Consider the following 6,670-nt stretch of genomic DNA (forward strand, 5'->3'; position numbering starts at 1 on the left):
TTTCAATAAATATCTAGTAGAAAGATAGACTTCATTGTCTGGTAAAGGAAACAAAACAATATATAAATAACTATAGTGCCCTGAATCTTAATAATATTGTTAGAAATATTAACATTTTAATACTATTCTACAGATTATACACTTAAAAATATGTGCAAGGCACATTTAAGGCACTTGGAATATATTAATAAGCAAAACAAAGATCCCTTATCTCATGGATGTCAAGAAGCAGGCTTACATATCTTTCCCCATACATTTCTTGTATCAGTCTTATGAGATTGATATTAATATTATCCCTATTTCACCAAAGAGAAAGCAGTTTTTAACTTGCCCTAAACTTTCCTACTGGGAGACTGTATTTGAACCCAGATTTGGGGGCTTTAAGTCACATAAACAGAGTTTTAAAAATCTGTCATTATAGAAAAGTCTCAGTGTTCTGGGAAAGTCAAGAAAATTTTTATGGAAAACAGAGCATGTGGTTTATAACTCGAAGGAGATATGAGATATCAATAGCTACAGAAATAAGAAGGCACTCCATGTCAGTAGGTCTGTATGAGGAAGAGAGAAGAAGGGATATTACAAATTACCTGTACTAAATAATAAATGTGCATCAAAAGTGGGAGATGGTATTGGGAAAGGTTGATTGAGTACAGATGTGCAGTTCCTTAATTTGTATTAGTACTCAGTGGAACATGATTGTTTTTAAGTAGAGGGAAGTCTTGATAAGAACTGAGGTATAGGAAAACCGAGTGATGATCAAACCATTCAGGAAGCCATCACAATAGTTCAGGTAGAAGGTACATTAAGGATTTCAACTAGGGTATTTGCACTTTGGTAAGGAAAGGATGGATGTGTGAAAATTATTTGGAAATTGGTTGGTGTGAAAATTATTTGGAAATTGGTTGGATATGGTGGAGAAATAAGAGATAATGAAGACAGGCAATCAGTGATGTTCCTGAGTTTTCTAGTCTGATATCATTGGTACAACCTACAAAAGAGAAATTCAGAAGCTTGGCAGGTTTTTATGGCAAGAAGATGAATTTAAATTGTGATGCTAAAGGAAATATTCAACAGGCAGCATGGCACTAGCTATTAGAAATACAGTCAGAACAAAGACATGGATTTAGGAGAGATGAATTTATCCTATATAAAGATAATAGTTGAAAATGAGACAGTATCTGAGGTAGTTTATAGAAACAAGGGGGGGGAGGGAAAGAGAGAGAGTGAGAGTGAGAGACAAAGTTGCCCAAAACTTAGGAATGCCTATACACAGTAAAAACAAAACAAAACAAAACAAAAACAAAACACACACACAAAAACCCCACAGGATTAAGAACAGAAACAAAACAGATACAAAATATGATGTGGAGTATCAGGGAGGAAAGACACTAAAAGAATGTGATACATAAAAGTAAATTTTCTCAAACTGAGACTTATATAGGTGAAATACTGATCTAGGAATGAAGTACCTTTAAGATACCTGAGCATCACAGAAAACGTCAGGATAGGGCTAGAGGTAATGTCAGACAGTGGATAAATCAAATTAAAACCAACATTTCTACTGTAGCTCTCTGCAAAAGCACAATTTTGGGTGGTTAGAGATTCTTATAAGCTTCAAATGGGATAAAAGTAAATTTTTGGTCAATTTTTTATTTACATGTGAGTATAATTAATTGAAAGGACCTATATTCTATACAATGCTGACAATGAAAGCCTATTTCATGATTAACTGCTCAATTTAAATATGGTCAGGAGACCTCAATATTGTTAAAAATTTGTTGAGTGTAAAATGAGGAGGAAGATGAAGCTAGAAGAACACCCATGCATTTTATTGTTGAAGAGTTAATAGTAGAACTTTAAATTATTTTTTCAATAGAATACAATGCTTACTATTGTGGCTTTCTTAACTTACTATTGAACTCCGACTATCCATCCACTGCCTAACTTTTAAAGAAGCAAATGTGGTTTTTTTGCTATTTTTTACTATATGCTTGACATCTCAAATACTAACTTCTACTTCATTCCTCTAATGGAAATACTGTCCTTGTATTCAACACTGCTCTCTTTATTGACAAATAGAGTTTCTGTATCCTTATTACCTATAAATAAATCGATTGAATTTGATGTGTTTGGCAAATCCTTGTGCTGGAAAAGTCTCGCTTTATTGTTTTCCATGATTTATACTACTCAGTTTCTTAACCTCCCTGTCTGTAACTGCTGTCATTGATTAAGTCCTTCTAAATAAAGGGGAAAAAAATGTCCGTGTTATCCTATCTCTCTCATTGTATTAGGCTCCTCTTTGATGGAAAAAAAAAGCAACTAACCTATTCCCTGTTTTACCCTTCACTAACAGAGAAGTCATAAAAGGATAGATATATTATCTCAAGCACAATAAGCTAAGCTAACTCTCAATTTCCTTTCTTATCCTAATGCTGATTTCTTTTATTAGAATTAATATTTTATAATAAAATAGTAGAGGTTTATAGCCTAGAATGAGTATTCAGTCCTTTTAGTGTAGGCAAATACACTTCTTAACCAAACACACACAATACACACATACACACACACACACACACAGCCCTGCACTTCAACCTTTAGAATTTATCATCATTAAGGTAAATTGAATCACCAGGTTATATGCCTTTATCATGTAATTGAGAAAAACCAGTTCATTTATTAAATGAGGTCTTAGGAGGTGGAAATTTCTCTAACAAGCCATTATATTTGTGGAAAAGTAGACTGTCTGGTGAGCTGCTTTTCTCCAAGATCTTTTTAAAGCTAATCATTTGAATTATCTGTCGGGGCTTGTGTTTTTCCTATTATTGTCATTTACTAGTGATTCACTATTTGAAGAGTTATATATGATTAATGAGTAATCAATAAATATTTTCTAAATTAAATAATGAAATATATTTTAAAATTCATTTTAAAAGAAAGAGATAATTATGAAAGTAAATTTTAAATGCAGAGTTGTGTTAAAATGTACATGAGGTTTTGTTATTTTATCCCCACTCTGTGCAAGGTTATAAATTTTAGGAATGAAAGAGGCCTATATAATCTATGAATAAAGAAAAGCAATACTGTTTTATAGTCTTATAGGGAGATGATAATTTGTCTCTACGGCAGAGGCCAGGGGGAAACAACATCTGTTAAAGCAAAGATGAAGGATATCATTTTGTGGCAGAACAGTTTCAATGGACCCCTGTCAAGGACAAGTACTTCTAATTCAAAAGACAATGTAAAATGTATGTATTGAAATGTTTTATTTTTCCTTAGCTAGTAATGCTGAAATGTGTTTGACAACATCCAAGAAAATTTCATATTCAAAATGACACAGAGGTACCAGTGTTGTAAAGGTAAACAAGATTATGTTGACAGTTAATTTTTATGTTTTCTATATATAAATAGTCATTTAGCTTTATCCATATTTATGATGTTATCCAGATTATGTTAGGAAGAAAATGAACAAAATGTAATTAGATTAATAGGCACAGATTTTATATTACTAGCATTTCCAAACATAAAAACTCAAATCATAAAATTTGGACCACAGTTAAAACTTGCCTCCATTAGTTTTGAGAGTAGAAAAACACTTCTAGCTATTCAATTGTTTAGTTTAGGCCTGCAACAGTAACAGCAGCTATAAACTTTAGGTGCTAGAAAATAGTTTGAACTATAGCAGACTATCTGGGCTCTGCCACCACCAACGCTGCTGCTTCTGCTGCCTGCCTTTGCAACTGTGCCTCCCTACACCATTGTCTACTTCCCTGTTCGAGGACACTGAGAGGCCATTCGCAAGCTGCCAGGTGACCAAGGCCATAGCTGGAAGGAGGAGGTGGTGACCAACAAGAGCTGGCTGCAGGGGCAGCCTACCAAGTTCCAGGACAGAGCTCTTACCCTGTACCAGTCCAATGCCATCCTGACACACCTGGGCCTCTGCCCTGCACTATTCGGGAAGGACCAGCAGGAGGTGGCCCTGGTGGACTTGGTGAATGACTACATCATGGATCTCCACAGCAAATACCTCATCCTTATCTACACCAGCTACGAAGCAGGCAAGGTCCTCCTATATGTGAAGCCACCACCCCGGCACCTGAATCCTTTCGAGACCCTACTGGCCCAGAACCAGCCCTCCCTTGTGGACTACAACCTGCTGGACTTGCTGCTGATTCACCAGGTTCTGGTCTCCGGCTGCCTGCACTCCTTATCCCTGCTCTCCATCTAGTGGCACACCTCTGCACCTGGCCCAAGCTCAAGGCCTTCATGGCCTTCTGGAGCACCTGACCCTCACCTTTTGCCACAAGGGGAAGCAGTGAGAGATTATGGTACTCACGGCAGGAGGCAGAAGGTGGGAATATCTGCCTTCCTATCCCCAGGACCAATAAAATTTCTAGGAGAAAAAAAAATGAAGTAGGCTATCTGGATATTCTTAATTTCTAAGGTTAGACCTTATTCTAAGGTGAGTAACTGGAACAGACTGAATGGAGCTTATTTTGGAAGATAAAGACATCACTGAGACCACCACAGTCTCCATGTATCTCCTGAAACAAGTGTAACCTAGTATTGATAGTGAAATGGCATGAATTCTATTTATTTTACCTCTTTTAGAATTTGTGCTATTTTGAGTTTCACATGCACATTAATAAAAACCAATAAGAACTTCTCAGCATAATATGAAATTATGCATCACTTGATTTATTTGAAAAAATAACATTAGAGTGAAAGCAGTTGATATGTGTGCTCTCTGTGTAGATTGTATGGGCCTAATCAATCTGAATAGATCAGGCCCTGAGATAAAACAGACCAAAGAGTAGCCATATGTGAATACCCGGAAGTATAAATTAAAAGCAAGAATGATAAGAATGTGTATAAGTACATCGGATATATCACATAAAGTTCAAGTCTTTTGGCAGTGTGGACACAAACAGAATACAAGATCTTTTAGTTTCCTTTCTTCTTTTTTTTAAAGATTTTATTTGTTTGGCAGAGAGAGAGAGAGAGAGAGGGGAGGGGAGAGCGATAGGGAGAGCACAAGCAGGGGGAGAAGCAGGCTTCCTGCCAAGCAGGGAGTCGGATGTGGGACTCAATCCCAAGATCCTAGGAACATAAACTGAGCGGAAGGCAGACACCTAATCTACTGAGCCACCCAGGCATCCTTCATTTCAATTTTCCGATCTCAAAATGAGAGTCTGTGAGACCGCTCAGCATAACTTCAGGATCATTTGGGTAGTTTAATGGGATATCATGTGCAGAAACGCCACAAAAATTTTATTAAGAGATCTGGATCTAGAATCAGACAGAGTAAGACTTGAATTTCACTTTCACATTTTATTAACTATGTCACATTGGACAAGCGAGCTATCTCCCTCAGTTTCCTAATTTTCAATATATTTAAGTGTGGAAAATGGATATATTATGGTGTTTTTTATTTGCAAGTCAATATAAAATTATATGCAAAAAGCTTACCTCAGTTTCTAGCACATAATAATCTCTTAATAAATCTTAGTAATTACTGTTAGCATTTTTATTATATACTATTAATGCTTATATCATTAAATACAAATACTGTATAGTATCTAACAGTTAAACTAAATTATACAAATTGATAAATACAGTTATTTTCATTACCGTGTTTATTTCATGTACAAAGAATCTTGCTTTTCTCAATCTCATAGGGGGTGAATCAACTAAGATAAAAAATACCTAGATAGTATTTTAAGAAAAAACAGGAAAAAGAGTCTGAAATACAAAATATGAAATTGAGTAGAAACAGTGGCATAAAATGTTCTCTAAAGGAAAAGATATAATCTTATTTATCTATCAAGATAGTCTTTTTAAAATCAGGACAAGTAAAACATTGATAAATTTTCAGTTCTTGTGGTCTAATAAAGGAATAAAAAATAATTGTAAAACAAATATTCTAGATCTGCTTGCATATTGGTGCATAGGAATTTAGAAATTATTATTTATTTATTATTTTATTTTATTCTATTCTATTTTATTTTTTTATTATTTATTTTAGTCACCATACAGTACTTCATTACTTTTTGAGGTAGTGTTCCATGATTCTTTGTATATAACACCCAGTTCTTTTTTTTAATGTTTTTGTATTATATTATGTTAGTCACCATACAGTACATCCCTGGTATCTGAAGTAAAGTTTGATGATTCATTTGTTGCATATAACACCCAGTGCACCATGCAATACATGCCCCCCTTACTATCCATCACCAGTCTGTCTCATTCCCCCACAACCCTCCCCTCTAAAGCCCTCAGTTTGTTTCTCAGAGTCCATAGTCTCTCATGCTTCATTCCCCCTTCTGATTACCCCCCCTTTCTTTATGCCTTTCTTCCCCTACCAATCTTCCTAGTTCTTATGTTCCATAGATGAGAGAAATCATATGATAATTGTCTTTCTCTGCTTGACTTTTTTCACTTAGCATTATCTCCTCCAGTGCCATCCAAGTTGCAGCAAATGTTGAGAACTCGTTCTTTCTGATAGCTGAGTAATATTCCATTGTATATATGGACAGCAACTTCTTCATCCAGTCATCTGTTGAAAGGCATCTCTGTTCCTTCCACGATTTAGCTATTATGGACAATGCTACTATGAACATTGGGGTGCATATGGCCCTTTTCTTCACTACGTCTGTATCTTTGGGGTAAATAC

General features: G+C 35.4%; 1 protein-coding gene and 1 pseudogene across 1 annotated transcript in view; one reads left to right on the forward strand and one right to left on the reverse strand.

Moving 5' to 3' along the window:
- The window catches only part of LOC109491236, a 44,161-nt pseudogene extending 39,845 nt beyond the window's left edge, over nt 1-4,316 (forward strand).
- Nucleotides 1-6,670, reverse strand: part of CNTN5 (contactin 5) — a 1,363,322-nt gene that overhangs the window by 529,760 nt on the left and 826,892 nt on the right. The gene's annotated exons all lie outside the window — the stretch shown is intronic.

The sequence above is a fragment of the Ailuropoda melanoleuca genome, chromosome 8, assembly GCF_002007445.2.
Source record: "Ailuropoda melanoleuca isolate Jingjing chromosome 8, ASM200744v2, whole genome shotgun sequence".
Taxonomy (NCBI): domain Eukaryota; kingdom Metazoa; phylum Chordata; class Mammalia; order Carnivora; family Ursidae; genus Ailuropoda; species Ailuropoda melanoleuca.